Raw genomic sequence first — 22,596 nt, 5'->3', positions numbered from 1 at the left:
CTCATGTCTCCCACCCACCCCCACCCCCAGCAGTGTGGGGCATCCTCCACCAGGCCCCCACCCATGTCTCCCACCACCCCCACCCCCCACCCACCATGGGCAGCCTCCGCCAGGCCCCCACTCATGTCTCCCACCACCCCCACCCCCCCAGCAGTGTGGGGCACCCTCCACTAGGCCCCCCACCCATGTCTCCCGGCACCCCCACCCCCCACCCACCTTGGGCAGCCTCCGCCAGGCCCCCACTCATGTCTCCCACCACCCCCACCCCCCCAGCAGTGTGGGGCACCCTCCACCAGGCCCCCACTCATGTCCCCCACCCACCCCCAACCCCCAGCAGTGTGGGGCACCCTCCGCCAGGCCCCCACTCATGTCTCCAACCACCCCCACCCCCCCAGCAGTGTGGAGCACCCTCCACTAGGCCCCCACCCATGTCTCCCACCACCCCCACCCCCCACCCACCTTGGGCAGCCTCCGCCAGGCCCCCACTCATGTCTCCCACCACCCCCACCTCCCCAGCAGTGCAGGGGCACCCTCCACCAGGCTCCCACCCATGTCTACCACCACCCCCAGCCCCCAGCCACCTTGGGCAGCCTTCACCAGGCCCCCACTCATTTCTCCCACCACCCCCACCCCCCCAGCAGTGTGGGGCACCCTCCACCAGGCCCCCACTCATGTCTCCCACCCACCCCCACCCCCCAGCAGTGCAGGGGCACCCTCCACCAGGCTCCCACCCGTGTCTACCACCCCCCCACCCCCCAGCCACCATGGGCAGCCCCCTCCAGGCCCCCACTCATGTCTCCCACCACCCCCACCCCCCAGCATCCAGGGCACCCTCCGCCAGGCCCCCACTCATGTCTCCCACCCCTCCCACGCCCCCAGCAGTGTGGGGCACCCTCCACCAGGCTCCCACCCATGTCTACCATCACCCCCAACCCCCAGCCACCATGGGCAGCCCCCACCAGGCCCCCACCACCCCCACCCCCCAGCAGTGCAGGGGCAGCCCCCACCAGGCCCCCACTCATGTCTCCCACCCAACCCCACCCCCCAGCAGTGCAGGGGCACCCTCCACCGGGCTCCCACCCGTGTCTACCCCCCACCCCCCAGCCACCATGGGCAGCCCACGCCAGGCACCCACTCATGTCTCCCACCACCCCCACCCCCCCAGCAGTGCAGGGGCACCCTCCACCAGGCTCCCACCCATGTCTACCACCACCCCCACCCCCCAGCACTGTGGGGCAGCCTCCACCAGGCCTCCACCCATGTCTCCCACCACCCCCATCCCCCAGCCACCATGGGCAGCCTCCGCCAGGCCCCCACTCATGTCTCCCACCACCCCCAACCCCCAGCAGTGCAGGGGCACCCTCCACCAGGCTCCCACCCGTGTCTACCCCCCCACCCCCCAGCCACCATGGGCAGCCCCCGCCAGGCACCCACTCATGTCTCCAACCACCCCCACCACCCCAGCAGTGCAGGGGTACCCTCCACCAGGCCCCCACTCATGTCTCCCACCACCCCCACCCTCCAGCATCCAGGGGCACCCTCCGCCAGGCCCCCACTCATGTCTCCCACCACCCCCACCCCCCCAGCAGTGCAGGGGCACCCTCCACCAGGCCCCCACTCATGTCTCCCACCACCCCCACCCCCCCAGCAGTGCAGGGGCACCCTCCACCAGGCCCCCACTCATGTCTCCCACCACCCCCACCCCCCAGCAGTGCAGGGGCACCCTCCACCAGGCCCCCACCCATGTCTCCCACCGCCCCCACCCCCCAGCCACCATGGGCAGCCTCCGCCAGGCCCCCACTCATGTCTCCCACCCACCCCCACCCCCCCAGCAGTGTGGGGCACCCTCCACCAGGCTCCCACCCATGTCTACCACCACCACCACCCCCCAGCCACCATGGGCAGCCCCCACCAGGCCCCCACTCATGTCTCCCACCCACCCCCACCCCCCAGCAGTGTGGGGCACCCTCCGCCAGGCCCCCACTCATGTCTCCCACCCCTCCCCCCCCCCAGCAGTGTGGGGCACCCTCCACCAGGCTTCCACCCTTGTCTACCATCACCCCCAACCCCCAGCCACCATGGGCAGCCCCCACCAGGCCCCCACTCATGTCTCCCACCCACCCCCACCCCCCAGCAGTGCAGGGGCAGCCCCCACCAGGCCCCCACTCATGTCTCCCACCCAACCCCACCCCCCAGCAGTGCAGGGGCACCCTCCACCGGGCTCCAACCCGTGTCTACCCCCCACCCCCCAGCCACCATGGGCAGCCCCCGCCAGGCACCCACTCATGTCTCCCACCACCCCCACCCCCCCAGCAGTGCAGGGGCACCCTCCACCAGGCTCCCACCCATGTCTACCACCACCCCCACCCCCCAGCACTGTGGGGCAGCCTCCACCAGGCCTCCACCCATGTCTCCCACCACCCCCATCCCCCAGCCACCATGGGCAGCCTCCGCCAGGCCCCCACTCATGTCTCCCACCACCCCCACCCCCACCCCCCAGCAGTGCAGGGGCACCCTCCACCAGGCTCCCACCCGTGTCTACCCCCCCACCCCCCAGCCACCATGGGCAGCCCCCGCCAGGCACCCACTCATGTCTCCCACCACCCCCACCACCCCAGCAGTGCAGGGGTACCCTCCACCAGGCCCCCACTCATGTCTCCCACCACCCCCACCCTCCAGCATCCAGGGGCACCTTCCGCCAGGCCCCCACTCATGTCTCCCACCACCCCCACCCCCCCAGCAGTGCAGGGGCACCCTCCACCAGGCCCCCACTCATGTCTCCCACCACCCCCACCCCCCCAGCAGTGCAGGGGCACCCTCCACCAGGCCCCCACTCATGTCTCCCACCACCCCCACCCCCCAGCAGTGCAGGGGCACCCTCCACCAGGCCCCCACCCATGTCTCCCACCGCCCCCACCCCCCAGCCACCATGGGCAGCCTCCGCCAGGCCCCCACTCATGTCTCCCACCCACCCCCACCCCCCAGCAGTGTGGGGCACCCTCCACCAGGCTCCCACCCATGTCTACCACCACCCCCACCCCCCAGCCACCATGGGCAGCCCCCACCAGGCCCCCACTCATGTCTCCCACCCACCCCCACCCCCCAGCAGTGTGGGGCATCCTCCACCAGGCCCCCACCCATGTCTCCCACCACCCCCACCCCCCACCCACCATGGGCAGCCTCCGCCAGGCCCCCACTCATGTCTCCCACCACCCCCACCCCCCCAGCAGTGTGGGGCACCCTCCACTAGGCCCCCCACCCATGTCTCCCGGCACCCCCACCCCCCACCCACCTTGGGCAGCCTCCGCCAGGCCCCCACTCATGTCTCCCACCACCCCCACCCCCCCAGCAGTGTGGGGCACCCTCCACCAGGCCCCCACTCATGTCCCCCACCCACCCCCAACCCCCAGCAGTGTGGGGCACCCTCCGCCAGGCCCCCACTCATGTCTCCAACCACCCCCACCCCCCCAGCAGTGTGGAGCACCCTCCACTAGGCCCCCACCCATGTCTCCCACCACCCCCACCCCCCACCCACCTTGGGCAGCCTCCGCCAGGCCCCCACTCATGTCTCCCACCACCCCCACCCCCCCAGCAGTGTGGGGCACCCTCCACCAGGCCCCCACTCATGTCTCCCACCCACCCCCACCCCCCAGCAGTGCAGGGGCACCCTCCACCAGGCTCCCACCCGTGTCTACCACCCCCCCACCCCCAAGCCACCATGGGCAGCCCCCGCCAGGCCCCCACTCATGTCTGCCACCACCCCCACCCCCCAGCATCCAGGGGCACCCTCCGCCAGGCCCCCACTCATGTCTCCCACCCCTCCCACCCCCCCAGCAGTGTGGGGCACCCTCCACCAGGCTCCCACCCAAGTCTACCATCACCCCCACCCTCCAGCCACCATGGGCAGCCCCCACCAGGCCCCCACTCATGTCTCCCACCCACCCCCACTCCCCAGCAGTGCAGGGGCACCCTCCACCGGGCTCCCACCCGTGTCTACCCTCCCACCCCCCAGCCACCATGGGCAGCCCCCGCCAGGCACCCACTCAAGTCTCCCACCACCCCCACCCCCCCAGCAGTGCAGGGGCACCCTCCACCAGGCCCCCACTCATGTCTGCCACCACCCCCACCCCCCAGCAGTGCAGGGGCACCCTCCACCATGCCCCCACCCATGTCTTCCACCATCCCCACCCCCCAGCCACCATGGGCAGCCTCCGCCAGGCCCCCACTCATGTCTCCCACCACCCCCACCCCCCAGCATTCAGGCGCACCCTCCGCTAGGCTCCCACTCATGTCTCCCACCACCCCCACCCCCCCAGCAGTGCAGGGGCACCCTCCACCAGGCCCCCACTCATGTCTCCCACCACCCCCACCCCCCCAGCAGTGCAGGGGCACCCTCCACCAGGCCACCACTCATGTCTCCCACCACCCCCACCCCCCAGCAGTGCAGGGGCACCCTCCACCAGGCCCCCACCCATGTCTCCCACCACCCCCACCCCGCAGCCACCATGGGCAGCCTCCGCCAGGCCCCTACTCATGTCTCCCATCCACCCCCACCCCCCCAGCAGTGTGGGGCACCCTCCACCAGGCTCCCACCCATGTCTACCACCACCCCCACCCCCAGCCACCATGGGCAGCCCCCACCTGGCCCCCACTCATGTCGCCCAACCACCCCCACCCACCAGCAGTGCAGGGCCAGCCCCCACCAGGCTCCCACCCATGTCTACCACCCCCCACCCCCCAGCCACCATGGGCAGCCCCCACCAGGCCCCCACTCATGTCTCCCACCCCCCCACCCCCCAGCAGTTTGGGGCACCCTCCACCAGGCCCCCACCCATGTCTCCCACCACCCCCACCCCCCACCCACCATGGGCAGCCTCCGCCAGGCCCCCACTCATGTCTCCCACCACCCCCACCCCCCCAGCAGTGTGGGGCCCCCTCCACCAGGCCCCCACCCATGTCTCCCACCACCCCCACCCCCCCCCACCATGGCAGCCTCCGCCAGGCCCCCACTCATGTCTCCCACCCACCCCCACCCCCCCAGCGGTGTGGTGCACCCTCCACCAGGCTCCCACCCATGCCTACCACCACCCCCACCCGCCAGCACTGTGGGGCAGCCTCCACCAGGCCCCCACTCATGTCTCCCACCACCCCCACCCCCCAGCCACCATGGGCAGCCCCCACCAGGCCCCCACTCATGTCTACCACCCACCCCCACCCCCCAGCAGTGCAGGGGCACCCTCCGCCAGGCCCCCACTCATGTCTCCCACCCACCCCCACCCCCCCAGCAGTGTTTGGCACCCTGTACCAGGCTCCCACCCATGTCTACCACCACCCCCACCCCCCAGCACTGTGGGGCAGCCTCCACCAGGCCCCCACCCATGTCTCCCACCACCCCCATCCCCCAGCCACCATGGACAGCCTCCACCAGGCCCCCACTCATGTCTCCCACCACCCCCACCCCCCAGCAGTGTGGGGCACCCTCCACCAGGCCCCCACTCATGTCTCCCACCCACCCCCACCCCCCCAGCAGTGTGGGGCACCCTCTGCCAGGCCCCCACTCATGTCTCCAACCACCCCACCCCCCCAGCAGTGTGGGGCACCCTCCACTAGGCCCCCACCCATGTCTCCCACCACCCCCAACCCCCACCCACCTTGGGCAGCCTCCGCCAGGCCCCCACTCAAGTCTCCCCCCACCCCCACCCCCCCAGCAGTGTGGGGCACCCTCCACCAGGCCCCCACTCATGTGTCCCACCCACCCCCACCCCCCAGCAGTGCAGGGGCACCCTCCACCAGGCTCCCACCCGTGTCTATCACCCCCCCCACCCCCAAGCCACCATGGGCAGCCCCCGCCAGGCCCCCACTCATGTCTGCCACCACCCCCACCCCCCAGCATCCAGGGGCACCCTCCGCCAGGCCCCCACTCATGTCTACCACCCCTCCCACCCCCCCAGCAGTGTGGGGCACCCTCCACCAGGCTCCCACCCATGTCTACCATCACCCCCACCCCCAGCCACCATGGGCAGCCCCCACCAGGCCCCCACTCATGTCTCCCACCCACCCCCACCCCCCAGCAGTGCAGGGGCAGCCCCCACCAGGCCCCCACTCATGTCTCCCACCCACCCCCACCCCCCAGCAGTGCAGGGGCACCCTCCACCATGCCCCCACCCATGTCTCCCACCACCCCCACCCCCCAGCAGTGCAGGGGCACCCTCCACCATGCCCCCACCCATGTCTTCCACCACCCCCACCCCCCAGCCACCATGGGCAGCCTCCGCCAGGCACCCACTCATGTCTCCCACCACCCCCACCCCCCAGCAGTGCAGGGGCACCCTCCACCAGGCCCCCACTCATGTCTCAAACCCACCCCAACCCCCAACAGTGCAGGGGCACCCTCCACCAGGCCCCCACCCATGTCTCCCACCACCCCCACCCCCCAGCCACCATGGGCAGCCCCCGCCAGGCCCCTACTCATGTCTCGCACCCACCCCCACCCCCCCAGCAGTGTGGGGCACCCTCCACCAGGCTCCCACCCATGTCTACTACCACCCCCACCCCCCAGCCACCATGGGCAGCCCCCACCTGGCCCCCACTCATGTCGCCCACCCACCCCCACCCCCCAGCAGTGCAGGGGCAGCCCCCACCAGGCTCCCACCCATGTCTACCACCCCCCCACCCCCAGCCACCATGGGCAGCCCCCACCAGGCCCCCACTCATGTCTCCCACCCCCCCACGCCCCAGCAGTGTGGGGCACCCTCCACACGGCCCCCACCCATGTCTCCCACTACCCCCACCCCCCAGCCACCATGGGCAGCCTCCGCCAGGCACCCACTCATGTCTCCCACCACCCCCACCCCCCCAGCAGTGCAGGGGCACCCTCCACCAGGCCCCCACTCATGTCTCCCACCACCCCCACCCCCCAGCAGTGCAGGGGCACCCTCCACCATGCCCCCACCCATGTCTTCCACCACCCCAACCCCCAGCCACCATGGGCAGCCCCCGCCAGGCACCCACTCATGTCTCCCATCACCCCCACCCCCCCAGCAGTGCAGGGGCACCCTCCACCAGGCCCCCACTCATGTCTCCCACCACCCCCACCCCCCAGCAGTGCAGGGGCACCCTCCACCATGCCCCCACCCATGTCTTCCACCACCCCCCAGCCACCATGGGCAGCCTCCGCCAGGCCCCCACTCAGCCCAGCTTCTCGGATGCCGAACTGAATGCACTTGTCGAGTATGTGTCCGCACATGATAACGAGATGGTCATTGTTGCAGGATCCAAGACCACAACTGCACAATGCCAGGCACACTGGCAGACCGTTGCGGACATCGTAAGTGCCCTTGGAATCGTGAGGCGCACAGCCAATGATTGCTATAAGCGCTGGAATGACCTAAAGCGCAGGGCAAAGAATAAGCTGGCCTCAAGTCATGCCGCAACTCTAGTGACTGGAGGTGGGTCTCCAGTAGAAGACATGGAACTCACTCCACATGAGTCAGTCACTGGGACCTACGTCACGGAGGAACAGATCCAAGGCGTGGGAGATCTGCCTGATTATGAGGCATTGTCCGGTGAGTGCACATGCATGTGTGTATCATCTATGTGCATGGTGTGTGTGTGAGGGCTTCTGTTTGTGTGCCAGGTGAGGGTGTGTGCACCTGAGTCATTTGGGTCACCCATGTGCTTCATGCAATACATTCTGCGCAGCAGCATTTGGCCATAGCAGTATCCCTTCTGCCAACAGTAGACATCTAGCCCAACAGCACGCCAGTTGCCCTTGAAGTGTCACCTTGCCACAACATTGTTGCTTATTTTTCTCTGTTCATTCAGGCAGATTGTTTGCATTCCACCACTTTTACTAGGCATTTCTCAGTCCTCTAGTCACATGTCTGACATGGCTATGGTAAAGTGGAGTGACTTTGTTACCTGGATATCATTTGTTCACACATGTCCCGGTGCAATCGGACCATTTTGGACTGGCCGCTCCAGGTGAAAAATCAGACCTGTTTGAATTAGAAAAGCTATTGCATGCGGGAACTGGACTGAATGAATAAGTGCTGCCCTCCTCTCCATCTTCACTCAATAGCAATGGTACATGCCATCTGTGTGATGGCATGTGTATTTCATCTGGCAATCACAGGCCAATGTGTGATGCCACTGCCAGGCAGCATGCAGAAAATGTGTTCATCTTCCATCTTGGTGTCATCAGTGTGTGCCATTTTCCTGCCCTTCATACGCAGTGAGGGTGCATGCATGGGAGGGTTTTAGTCATGTGGGACATGTGTCAATCAAGTCTTGGTTCTCTTGCTTCTCAGCCCTCATTGTGTGCCATGGTGCTAATGCCTGTTTCCATTTCTTTGTTTTTATGTCTTTGCAGGGGAAGACGCACCTGATACTGCTGGGGTTGTGAAGATGGTGCAGACCCAGGAGGGGTCCGAGGGCCGACCGACCACCAGTGAGGGACGTGGTGTGGTGGTGGGTGAGAACCCACAACTGCTGCAGGTCGTGCTCTCAAGGGGTGTCTCTGGCTGCACCTCCCCCAAGATGTACTCAGGTGTTGATTCGGATGATGAGACCTACGTGCCGTCGCAGGTGAGTGTTCCTGGGAGGGATTCTGTTCTGTCCCACCCACCTGCACCAGGGTCAGAACCCTCAATGGGGATGTCAGTGTTGGCAGCTACGCCTTTGGTGGTTACGGATGCAGGGTCACACTCCGCAACATCTGATCCTGTTCCTGGGCCAGCAGATCAGAGGGGGAATGCAGTCCTGCAGCCTCAGGCAGTGCCGGCACAGCAAGGCGCAGTTCGCCTTGCCCCAGACAGGTGTGGTGCCCGCCGACGTGGTGGCCGTACCCCACCTGGCAATACCGCATGGGAGCAATCCATTTACGGTATGGCAACCCAACAGGCAGCATCATCAGAGATGATGGCTCAGGCCATGGATAGGGTGGCCACTTCCATTGTCCCCCCCGAAAGGCTGATGGAGCGACTACTGCAGGCAACCGACTCCATCTGCCAGTCACACAGGGAGGACATGTTGGCGTCCAACAGGGACAGGTGGGCGGCACTGGCGACTCTGCAGGAAGCCATCTCCATAGAGTCCCAGGGCCACAGGGAAGCCCTGAGGCAGGAGCTCCTTCACCTCAGGACGACTCTTGTTGAGCTTGAGGCTTCAACAAACCGAAGGACAGAACAGCAGCTGGAGCGTCTCACCCGTACGCTCTCAGCTGAGATGCAGGCAACTAGGGCGGAGGTCCGGGCATCCCGTGAGTTGTTGCATGGGGACCTCCGCACACTCATCCTCCAGAACGAGACCTTCCACACCCGCATGCTTGCAGCCATGGAGGAACAGACTAGGGCCTTGCGTGGGCTGCCTCCCATAGTGCAACCACCTCCGGATGCAGCTGCACAGGGTGATAATAGCGACAGCAGTGATACTCCCACAATAGGGTAGCCGTGTGGGCCATGAGCCCATGGAGGTGTTTTTTTTTCCCAAGATCCACACAGGTGGGTTTTGGTGTGCACCCTGTCCTCGGACCTCCTGGGTGGCCTCCCCAACCCCCCCGGGCCCATTAATGGCCATTTTTGATTTTTTCTTTCTTTTTTTTTTTTTTGGACAATGTGTTGCCTTCCGTGGCTCCTGTGGGCATACGCTGCATTGTGGCTGGGCACATGCAGGCTTGTCATGTATTTGGTTCAGATGCTTGGGTTTTTGTCACACACACCCCTCCTGTTTCCCGTTTCCATGGGCTTGCAAAGGGTGTGCCCAAGTGACATTGACGTACATGGTGACATTGGACTCCCACTACATGTGTGGGTAGTCTAGTCAATACTGTGTATACATTCCTAGTGCATATTGCTGTTGTGTTGTACACTGCATGTTGCATTGATGTGTAACTCATCTTCCGTGTCTACCTCCTAATTTGCAGGTCCTTTCCTCATGTCTACACAAGGCCCTCTACTTTGGAGATGGGGTCCATGTTGGCAGCAGTGCACCTACAACTCTACATGGCGGCAACACTGTTCAGTTGGAAGTGGTGGAAGTGCAGGCATTTCCAGGTGGTGAGACTACTAATTCCTTACATTCGTAATGTCATGTTAATGGTAGTTTTGAGGGTCAGTGGCTGATAAGTGTTATTGCTAAATACCTGCTCAAGTGTGTTGTTGGTCCTGCATTACTGTGAGCATTTCAGGTGTCGCGAGTTTCAATTAGGGACACTGTACATTGTGACACTTGTGTCATGTTGTGGGGATTACTTTGTTTACCTGCACATAGCATGACATGGCACGGTGTGTCGTGTGGCGGTGCTGGGGATGGGTTGGGTGACATGGCACTGTCCTCATGTTGCATTTTGCAAGTGGGTATTCATTTTAGCTGCTTGAATGTGTTTTCTCACAAAACTGCATTGGTGGTGTCTGTGTAGGTAGGGATGCACACATTGTAACACTTCCAGGTGAACAATCTCAGGCTGATATGGGGGAGCGTATAACAGCTGCCCGCCAGAACGGTCAAGGGAGCGAAAGTGTGACTTAAGCACTCCGAATGTGCGCTCCACTATGCCCCGGGTTGCAATGTGGGCTGTGTTATATCTTACCTCGGGTGGCGTGGTGGGGTTCCGAATTGGCGTCATCATGTGGGGGCTGAGAGGGTAGGCACTGTCCCCTGTGGAGGTGGTGATTGGTATCATTGGTGGGGTCGTGACCTTGCTCAGTATCTGACATGCATGCATGTGCAGTGGCATTCATACTCACCAATCAGCCATGTATCGCCATGCCGCCCAGCTTCTAGGTCCCGGCTTAGGGTGGACATTCGGTAAATGAAGCTGTCCTGGGTGGACCCGGGATAGTTGGCATATACTGAGGTGATGATTCCCTTGGCATTACATACTACCTGCACGTTGATGGAATGCCAGTGCTTGCGGTTCCTATAGATGTGCTCAGATGCCCTGGGGGGACGTAGAGCCACATGAGTGCAGTCGATGGCACCTAGCACTTTGGGGAATCGTGCCACACCGTAAAAATCCAGGGTGGCAGCATGCCTTTCTGCAGGTGTTCTGGGCAGGTATATGTGCCTGCGGACTGATGGGCGTGCAGTGATGATGTTCAAGACCTGGTGTAGGCAGCGTGACTGCGTGGCCTGTGACACCCCACCCACTATGGCACTTGTCCGCTGAAATGATCCAGTGGCTAAGAAGTGCAGTACATTGAGGACCTTCTCCAGGGGGCTGAGTGCTTGGGAGCACAGGGTGGGTGATGCGAGGTCATCCTCCCACTCACTCACCAGGTCCAGTATTATGTGTGGTGGAAACCTGTACCTCCCATACACCTGGTCATCAGGCATCCCGAAAAGGCTGGTTCTGGGTGTGAATATTCTGGCCCTGACTATCCTCCTCCTCCTCCTTTGGTAGCCCACGGCCACTGCTGCTAGGAACGGTATATTCATCCTGGCGTCTGAGCTTGTTATTTTGTTTGCGCGCAAATTTATGCGTCGCGGGTCGACGTATGCCTGCTTCCTACTGGCGTACGTGTTTCTTTGCTCGTGTTGTAGGCGAGCGTGTGAAACTTCCCGCGCAACCCTGAAATCCAGTACCCAGGCCAATAGCGTGTGGAAATTCCCACGCACCCCGGTATACACGTGCGCTGATGTACTCGCGTGTGAAACTTCCCGCGCACCCCTGGAATCCAGTACCCAGGCCAATAGCGTGTGGAAATTCCCGCGCACCCCGGTATACACGTGTGCTGATGTACTCGCATGTGAAAGTTCCCGCGCACCCCTGAAATCCAGTACCCAGGCCAATAGCGTGTGGAAATTCCCGCGCACCCCGGTATACATGTGCGCTGATGTACTCGCGTGTGAAACTTCCCGCGCACCCCTGAAATCCAGTACCCAGGCCAATAGCGTGTGGAAATTCCCGCGCACCCGGTATACACGTGCGCTGATGTACTCGCGTGTGTAAGCGCCAGCGCACCCCTGAAATACACATACATAGGCCAATCGCGTGTACGTGCACTTTTGTCCAATTACACGCGATGACACTCTGACATGCAGTCTTTCCACGTGTGCTCCGTCATCACGTGCTATGAGGGAGACACCCGTGCGGGTCACGTCACAGACGCGCTTCCGTGCCGAGGGCCTTTGGTCCAATAGAATCGCGTATGCGTGCTGACGCGCTTACGCGCTAAGGGCCTTTCCTCGAATTTCACGCTGACGTGCAGGATTTTCACGTGCCAAATCACTCCGTATCAAGCTGGCCACGCGAAAACACACGGAAGACCACGCTCCTGCCCAGAAGGCCGAATTACTGCCCCCCAGTGCCCCGAGCAGCCTCCCACGTGCCATCTGCTGCTGCTGCCTGCCTGCCTGCTGCCACCGTGCCCTGCCATTTGGTGCCTGCACATCAGCCATCTGCAGGGGTCCAGTTGCTGTGTCCACCCCTGCTTGAACTGAAGACTCCCGACTGGGATAACATCGCTCCACAGCCCAGCCCCAGGACCCAGTTGCCCACCCACGCCTGCCTCTGGGGTTGCCATGTCGGGTACTTCCACATCTGGCACAAGTGGCAACCCCAGGCCAGAGGGGCAGAGGGGCACCAGCTTCACTGCCACCGAAGTTGGTGTCCTGGTGGAGCATGTCCTGGGGCAGTATGATGCCCTCTTTGGATCATCCCGCGCCAGCAAGGAAGGACGGGAGAGGATCTGGGCCGACTGTGTGGTTGCCATCAACGCGGAGGGGGTGGCAACCCGCGACGTCCAGAAGATCAAGAAGCGCTGGGAGGACTTGAGGTCCAGGACCCTTGTGAAGGCCCGGCGCCTCGTGGAGGGGGGCCGGGGCCGCATGAGTTCCATCCAGATGAGGGTCCTGGAACGCGTACGCCCAGCGCTCCACGCCCAGATCCTTGAGAGGGAGACCCGTCTGGAGTTGAGCGGTAAGTGTCCAAGCATTGCTGTGTGAGACAGGGCATGATGCGGAGTGCTGGTTGTCTGATACTTGCCTGTATGTGTGACATAGGCCATGTATGCATGTATGTGTGCAGGGACATCATGGTAATGCATGTGCGAACAGTGATGTGTGAACCACATGGTTGTTGCATGTGTTTAAATGCCATATGGGGAGCCCTATGCAGATTTTACACATGAGAGCATGCAAGTCTCTGTTCCTGGACATGGGTGGGGGTGAGGGATGGGTGCTGATGCCAGGTACATATATGGTAGCCATGTCTGTGTGCCTGACCTGCGTGTCTGTGACTTGTGAATGCCATGGATGCATGACACATGTGTGTGACAATGCACAGATTCACTGATGCAGCCTAGTTACCCTTGTATCCGCTGTGTTTGGGGTGTATGAGGCCAGATGGATGTGACTGAGGTGAAGTGTGTGCATGTGATAGGCATGACCCATGATGCATGTGAGTTCCATATCATTGAATGTTTCAAGAGTCCATTGGACATGTATGGAAATGTCCATGGCATGCACCATGCCTGTTACTGTGTGTGTGTTTGCCTGGACTGACCCATGTGTTGTGGAGGGACATGATGGAAGTGTACTTTGACAGTGGTACTCATCTGCTATTGCTTCCTGTCTAGGGGACCATTGAACAGTACCCTGATGCTTGTGTTCTATGTCTCCCTCTACGCAGCGGCTAGTGAAGAAGAGGGCGGAGATGGCGCTGTGGAGCAAGGCGGCGGGGATGCCCCCACGGCTGCAGCGAAAGGGGTGGGTGAGCCCCCACAGGGGCCTGCTACGGCGGAAGACGGTGAGGAGCAGTCCAGGTTGGTGGTTTCGACAGAGGAGGAGGAGGCCGCCACTGAGGCACACATGGGGCCTGGTGGGGGCATCCCTGCTGGTGCAAGTGGTGCAGTCCAGGGGCAGGGGCAGGAGGCAGCACAGGTCACCGTGGAGGGGCCTGTGCATGTCGCTGTCCCTGACCCTGTGAGTGCACCACCATGCACCAGCAGGGATGCCCCGTCCCGGCCCGTCCGCAGGTAGAGGGGATGTCCATGTTACCTGACTCCCCTCCACCTGCGGACGAGGGGACCCGTGTCCGTATGGAGAAGGTCCTGATTGGGGTCGCGATGTGCGTGGGTGCAATTCGTGATGACGTGCGTGCTTCCTGGGAGGAGCATGCACATCATCACGAAGAGCACCGTGCCGACGTGGCCCAATTGGGATCTTCCATGTTCGGGGGTTTCCTGCATGTGTCGGCCAATCTGGCTTCCCTCTCCTCCTCTGTGGAGGCTATACGCCGGTCGTTCTCCTTGCCGTCTTCCGGCCCAGATGCCACCAGGGCCCCCTGTGGACCTGCCCTGACCAATGCAGCCAGCTCGGTGGGGATCCCATCCCTGCCACAGTCGGGAGTCGGAGGTCCAGCAGGGGTGGACACCACAGCAACTGTACCCCAGCAGATGGAGGATGTGCCGACATCATCAGGCAGGGCACGTGCACGACGGCGTCGGTGGATTCCATCAGCCTGGATGCCGTCGTGCTGGCAGAGGCAGTTGCGTCGGAGGCAGCAGCAGAGTCAACGTGGGAGGCATCATGGCTCGGGGCCATCAACATCGGAGGGGCAGGCATCGGCCGGAGGGCAGGAGGACCCAGGACAGGAAGTGTCTTCCGTGTGGCTGCGGTTGGGCCAGCAGATAGGTGCGGAGCGGCGGCGGGCGGAAGAGGCGCGGCTCACGATGGTCAGGGCGGAGAACTCCATGCGGAGGGCCCTGAGGCGGGCCGAGTGCCTCGAGGCAATCCGCAGGGGGTTGGAGGAGCAGATGGCGTCGTCCCTGCGGACCCTCTGGGCCATGGAACAGGACCGCCTCCGGGACATAGACGAGGAGTTTGATGATGCCCTGGCCCGGAACACCACGGAGTGAGCCGCTGGACTTGCCTGCCGCCTTTGTATATAGTTCTTTAGTTTTAGGTTTCATTTGTTTCTTCTTATGATTTGGAGTCGACGGACACTGCTCCACTTTTTGTATATAGTTGCATTTTAGTTAGGGTTTTTTGTAGGTTTCCTTTGTTCAGTTGGGCTCATGGACCCTTGGATGTTTTGTACATAGTTCTTCATTAGAATGTTTTATTTTTTTATTTTTGATTTATTCTCCATGGAGCAATGGTCTTTGCATTTATTTTTATCTCTCGGATTGATTTTATTTTTAATGTGACTTTGAACAACATTTTTTTGGATTTGGATTTGTAGTTTTGATTTTTTTGGACGGACATGCAGCTTATCTTTTTTTCATTGCCATTGTAGTTTGTATCATTTCATTTGCATTCCATTTTTTTAAATACAATTTTGTTTTCATACTTCACTGTGTGGTATCACCTCATTGGTTTCATGCATGTCATGTTGGGTGTTTTCCCATTCATTTGCAACCATTGTGTGTGACGGACATGGGTTCATTTGCTTTATGAACATTGGGGGTGTAACATGTAATTTCCATTTCCATGTGGGTGAATGGGTTACTTGGTAGGGCCTTTTGGCTGTGGAGGCTGACCATAACGCACATGATTGGGGATTGTGAGGACCTGGGTGTAGGGGGACATGAGTGGGGGCCTGGTGGAGGCTGCCCCTGCACTGCTGGGGGGTGGGGGTGGTGGGAGACATGAGTGGGGGCCTGGTGGAGGCTGCCCCTGGTGGCCGGGGGGTGGGGGTGGTGGGAGACATGAGTCGGGGCCTGGTGGAGGGTGCCCCTGTACTGCTGGGGGGTGGGGGTGCAGGGGGACATGAGTGGGGGCCTGGTGGAGGGTGCCCCTGCACTGCTGGGGGGTGGGGGTGCATGGGGACATGAGTGGGTGCCTGGTGGAGGGTGCCCCTGGATGCTGGGGGGTGGGGGTGGTGGGAGACATGAGTGGGGGCCTGGTGGAGGGTGCCCTGGATGCTGGGGGGTGGGGGTGCAGGGGGACATGAGTGGGGGCCTGGTGGAGGGTGCCCCTGCACTGCTGGGGGGGTGGGGGTGGTGGGAGACATGAGTTAGACATGAGTGGGGGCCCGGTGGGGGCTGCCCATGGTTAGACATGAGTGGGGGCCTGGTGGGGGCTGCCCATGGTGGCTGGGGGGTGGGGGTGGTGGTAGACTTGGGTGGGAGCCTGGTGAAGGGTGCCCCACACTGCTGGGGGGGTGGGGGTGGATGGGAGGCATGAGTGGGGGCCTGGCGGAGGCTGCCCATGGTGGGTGGGCCTGGTGGAGGCTGCCCCTGGTGGCTGGGGGGTGGGGGTGGTGGGAGACATGAGTGGGGGCCTGGTGGAGGGTGCCCCTGCACTGCTGGGGGGTGGGGGTGCAGGGGGACATGAATGGGGGCCTGGTGGAGGCTGCCCCTGGATGCTGGGGGGTGGGGGTGGTGGGAGACATGAGTGGGGGCCTGGTGGAGGCTGCCCCTGGATGCTGGGGGGTGGGAGTGGTGGGAGACATGAGTGGGGGCCAGGTGGAGGGTGCCTCTGCACTTCTGGGGGGTGGGAGTGCAGGGGGATATGAGTGGGGGCCTGGTGGAGGGTGCCCCTGGATGCTGGGGGGTGGGAGTGGTGGGAGACATGAGTGGGGGCCTGGTGGAGGATGCCCCTGCACTGCTGGGGGGTGGGGGTGGTGGGAGACATGAGTGGGGGCCTGGTGGAGGGTGCCCCTGCACTGCTGGGGGGTGAGGGTGCAGGGGGACATGAGTGGGGGCCTGGTGGAGGGTGCCCCTGCACTGCTGGGGGGTGGGGGTGGTGGGAGACATGAGTTGGACATGAGTGGGGGCCTGGTGGGGGCTGCCCATGGTGGCTGGGGGGTGGGGGTGGTGGTGGTGGTGGTAGACATGAGTGGGGGCCTGGTGGAGGGTGCCCCATGACTGCTGGGGGGTGGGGGTGCAAGGGGACATGAGTGGGGGCCTGGTGGAGGCTGCCCCATGATTGCTGGGCGGTGGGGGTGCAAGGGGACATGAGTGGGGGCCTGGTGGAGGGTGACCCTGCACTGCTGGGGGGTGGCGGTGCAGGGGGACATGAGTGGGGGCCTGGTGGAGGGTGCCCCTGCACTGCTGGGGGGGTGGGGGTGCAGGGGAACATGAGTGGGGGCCTGGTGGAGGGTGCCCCTGGATGCTGGGGGGTGGGGGTGGTGGGAGACATGAGTGGGGGCCTGGTGGAGACTCCCCCAGCACTGCTGGGGGATGGGGGTGGTGGGAGACATGAGGTGGGGCCTGGTGGAGGCTGCCCCTGGTGGCTGGGGGGTGGGGGTGGTGGGAGACATGAGTGGGGGCCTGGTGGAGGGTGCCCCTGCACTGCTGGGGGGTGGGGGTGAAGGGGGACATGAGTGGGGGCCTGGTGGAGGGTGCCCCTGGATGCTGGGGGGTGGGGGTGCAGGGGGACATGAGTGGGGGCCTGGTGGAGGGTGCCCCTGCACTGCTGGGGGGTGGGGGTGGTGGGAAACATGAGTTGGACATGAGTGGGGGCCTGGTGGAGGCTGCCCCTGGATGCTGGGGGGTGGGGGTGGTGGGAGACATGAGTGGGGGCCTGGTGGAGGCTGCCCGTGGTGGCTGGGGGGTGGGGGTGGTGGGAGACATGAGTGGGGGCCTGGTGGAGGGTGCCCCTGGATGCTGGGGGGTGGGGTTGCAGGGGGACATGAGTGTGGGCCTGGTGGAGGGTGCCCCTGCACTGCTGGGGGGTGGGGGTGGTGGGAGACATGAGATGGACATGAGTGGGGGCCTGGTGGGGGCTGCCCATGGTGGCGTGGGGGTGGTGGTAGACTTGGGTGGGAGCCTGGTGGAGGGTGCCCCACACTGCTGGGGGGTGGGGGTGGGTGGGAGACATGAGTGGGGGCCTGGCGGAGGCTGCCCGTGCACTGCTGGGGGGTGGTTGTGGTGGGAGACATGAGTGGAGGCCTGGTGGAGGCTGCCCCTGGTGGCTGGGGGGTGGGGGTGGTGGGAGACATGAGTGGGGGCCTGGTGGAGGGTGCCCCTGGATGCTGGGTGGTGGGGGTGCAGGGGGACATGAGTGGGGGCCTGGTGGAGGGTGCCCCTGCACTGCTGGGGGGTGGGGGTGGTGGGAGACATGAGTTGGACATGAGTGGGGGCCTGGTGGGGGCTGCCCATGGTGGCTGGGGGGTGGGGGTGGTGGTAGACTTGGGTGGGAGCCTGTTGGAGGGTGCCCCACACTGCTAGGGGGGTGGGGGTGGGTGGGAGACATGAGTGGGGGCCTGGTGGAGGGTGCCCCTGCACTGCTGGGGGGTAGGGGTGCAGGGGGACATGAGTGGGGGCCTGGTGGAGGCTGCCCCTGGATGCTGGGGGGTGGGGGTGGTGGGAGACATGAGTGGGGGCCTGGTGGAGGCTGCCCCTGGATGCTGGGGGGTGGGGGTGGTGGGAGACATGAGTGGGGGCCTGGTGGAGGCTGCCCTGCACTGCTGGGGGGTGGGGGTGCTGGGTGACATGAGCAGGTGTGCAGGGTAGTCCCCTGTGGTGTCGGCTGCCTGCAGGGGCCGTGGAGGGTGTACAGGGAATACCTGGGAGCACACAGCCAAATCGCGTGTAGAATTTCCCTCGTACCCCTGTCATACACGTACCCAACCAAATCGCGTTTGGAAATTCACGTGCACGTACCCTGCCAAATCGCGTGTGGGACTTCCCGCGCACCCCTGAGATCCACGTACCCAGCCAAGTCGCGTGTGGAAATTCCCGCGCACGTACCCGGCCAAATCGCGTGTGGTACTTCCCGCGCACCCCTGAAATCCACGTACCCTGCCAAATCGCGTGTGAGACTTCCCGCGCACCCCTGAGATCCACGTACCCAGACAAATCGCGTCTGGAAATTCCCGCGCACCTACCCGGCCAAATCGCGTGTGGAACTTCCCACGCACCCCTGAAATCCACGTACCCTGCCAAATCGCGTGTGAGACTTCCCGCGCACCCCTGAGATCCACGTACCCAGACAAATCGCGTGTGGAAATTCCCGCGCACGTACCCGGCCAAATCGCGTGTGGAACTTCCCGTGCACCCCTGAAATCCACGTACCCTGCCAAATCGCGTGTGAGACTTCCCGCGCACCCCTGAGATCCACGTACCCAGACAAATCGCGTGTGGAAATTCCCGCGCACGTACCCGGCCAAATCGCATGTGGAACTTCCTGCGCACCCCTGAAATCCACGTACCCTGCCAAATCGCGTGTGAGACTTCCCGCACACCCCTGAGATCCACGTACCCAGACAAATCGCGTGTGAAAATTCCCGTGCACGTACCCGGCCAAATCGCGTGTTGAACTTCCTGCGCACCCCTGAAATCCACCTACCCTGCCAAATCGCGTTTGAGACTTCCTGCGCACCCCTGAGATCCACGTACCCAGACAAATCGCGTGTGTAAATTCCCGCGCACGTACCCGGCCAAATCGCGTGTGGAACTTCCTGCGCACCCCTGAAATCCACGTACCCTGCCAAATCGCGTGTGTCACTTCCCGCGCACCCCTGAGATCCACGTACCCAGACAAATCGCGTGTGGAAATTCCCGCGCACGTGCCCGGCCAAATCGCGTGTGGAACTTCCCGCGCACCCCTGAAATCCACATACCCTGCCAAATCGCGTGTGAGACTTCCCGCGCACCCCTGAATACACGCACACGTTATTTTTCAGTCAGCGGGTGTCCGTGTTTGTGGGTACCCCTTTGCACGTCATTTGTCCTGGAGGGCCACAGTATAGGACATTCATCATGGCTGTATATAGGTGCTATTTGTTGGCGCACCTTTTGGCGCACATTTATTACAGGCGCAGAAACGCTACCGCCTGCTTTCTTGTGGCGGTCGTGTTTGTGCCTGTGCGCTGGTTTGACCGTGCGCTTTTTTGCCCTATTCGATTCCATGAATATGGGTTGTAGGCGAGCGTGTGGGCGTTCCGCGCACTTGCACCCTGTACTTCCCCCGTGACGCCCACATTTTGGCAAGTTGTTCCCCATTCCAAGTGTTACGCCCCGTGTTCCGCCTACTTTTGTTGTGTGCGCTGCGCTATGTGCGATTTTCGCTGTGGCCTGTGCGATTTTCTCTGTGACCTGGCACACGCCGTTAGATGGCCTGTGCGCCAACTTGCGCCGTGCACTTTTTTAGCACACATCCGATGGTTTTCTCGCGCACGGCCTTCCATGAATCGATGTGCGCTGCTTTTCGTGCGATTTTCGCACTTGCACTGCGATTTTCGCTTTTCCACTGCGAATCGCACGTTTTTGGCCACTTGCTCCGCGCTAATTATTCCATGAATCGGCCTGTAAATGTGTTTCACAAGCCGCCCAATCATGGTGCTGCCCGCAAACTACTGTGGTGTCTGCAGACCGCTAGGATACCTACCTGACCTTTTTTCCACCCACAAAAATACCCTCAAATCATCTTTTTTCCACTCATCCACCCTTCCCAGTACCTCTTTCCACCACCGAATAACCCAAAATGTGTTTACCAGACTTTTTCCCCTCTGCAATGTCTGTGGTTAGCCGCGACTGTCCACGGATACAACTTGGTGGACATTTCAGAAAATATGATGTGCCTCATGCTTTTCACCATCAATTAGCAGGCATGTCCAATTACCATGGACCTCACGCTGCCCCATGGACCAATCAGAGGCCCGTCTGAAGAGTTAACAGGGAAATGTGTCTGTGGACCCAACCCAGATACACACATTTTATTTACCTACTTTCTGGCCGATTTATAAAAATACTTGACAGATTTACACCAAATTTACAAAAGCACGCTTTTGGCACCCGATCTGCCGATCCTGATGCAAATTTGGTAAAATTCCGTCCAACGGTTTGGGCTGTAGAGATAAGCAAATGTTGTTTTCCCATTGCGTCTATGGGAAAAAACACACATTTTAGGACCCAACCTAAAACTTTGCCCTCCTGCACAAAACACAACAAATGTCGCAGAATCAATCTGAAGGGGCCATATACTTTTTTTTGCAAAGTTTTATGAGGATTCATCCAGAGGGACCAACATAACTTCACGGCCACTACCGCAGGCCCTGTAATATATTCAGTGAAAAAGCTTTGTTAAAGGGACGTTATGGTAAGATGGAAAAACCACAGAAATTTGCCAGTTATGGTAATCTATGGTAAGCTAAGCAACCATAACATGCACCACCACTGTGCACTGCTAAGACTAACACCCAAGACATCAAATATGACATCACAACTGTTATTGATGACATCATTGGTGACATCCCATATGTAGGACACTTGTTTTTGTTCACTGACATATCCAGGAAATTTGTTTTTATTCACTAACAATCAGCATGTTAAAATTGAAAAGGTGCTACATATCTAGACGTTAACCTTGTCTTATGTTGGTCTCAGCTCAGCGTGCATATATATGGGGCAATAAGCAGGCTTCACACACACAGTTAATTTGTATACATAATGATGAACTTTAATGTTATTGACATTTTCTGGTGATGTTCTTTCTTTGTTCCTTATTTTAGTTTCCCTTTATGCGCCTCTAATTTGTATGCATTGTGGGTCTTCATGTGTATTGATTGTACTAACACAATCAAGTAGTTATTCTTTAATAATTAGGTATTTATTCCATATTTAACATTACTCAAAACTTTTTTTACTAGCCAAAATTACCAAATTAAAAATATTTGCAGCAGCTATTGCTTATGTGTACGAATGATTAGGTCACTGTATTAACAACAACACTCAATATGATATTTTATTTGGATGAGTACCTTCTTTAATACATTAAGTACTTTATGATGGGTCTTCTGATCACCCCTGACATTGTGTTACCAACATTGTATATAAAACCCCTTGTAAGAATTGTTTATACAAATTCATTTCTTATATAATGTCATGAAAGGGTCTGTGCTTCACAAACAGTTTGAAACTGCATTTGTAGCTGATCTAGGAAGTTTCAAGCTGTAATGTACTGTTGCACAGTTCCTAGACCTATTTTTACTCATTATTCATATGCAATATAGGACAGAGCACATGCTTGGAAGAATATTAGCAGAACTGCTATTTATCTTCATAAATGGCAAACAGCTATTGCCATTCCTTCTCCTCAGGAGCCACCACCACCAGTTGGAGGGCCTACACAATGAAAGAAGCACAATCATGCAGAAAACAATCAAGGGGACCAGGAAGATAAGTAGAGGAAATGGCTACCTCTAGCACCCAGAGAAAATCATGGGTATGGCAGTTCTTTACCGCCGCTGGGGGTGTACCAAAGACTAAGGTACCAAGGTAAAGTGCAATTGCGGACAACCTGGGCAGTACTCTTATGGGACCACCTCCATGTGCTGCCCCACTAAATTCAACCACCAGAATTCTCTCAGAAAGGCTGTTCATTAGCAGGAAACAGTATGCTGTGTTCCTCTACCTCCTCTTTCTTAACCAGCACAACCACCACACAGGCTACTCCTGTGTGGCAGACAATCCCACCAGCTACCTCGCAAGCCATAAAAGAAGCTGTTGATACATATCTTTCCAAGACAACAGTACTGTGTATATACAGCAACACACCACTGTGCAGAGGGGAGCCGTTTCAAAGTACTTTCAAGGCTTTAATCAGGGAGCATGGGAAACCCTGCCCCTACCTTAAAATGTATGCATGCCCAACATCTTACCCTGTCCACCTGCTCCTCTTTATCTGTGGTTGGTGTCCCTTCCCTTA

This window comes from Ambystoma mexicanum, chromosome 7p (genome assembly GCF_040938575.1).
Source record: "Ambystoma mexicanum isolate Mex_15411 chromosome 7p, UKY_AmexF1_1, whole genome shotgun sequence".
NCBI lineage: Eukaryota > Metazoa > Chordata > Amphibia > Caudata > Ambystomatidae > Ambystoma > Ambystoma mexicanum.
This window is presented reverse-complemented; position numbering follows the sequence as displayed.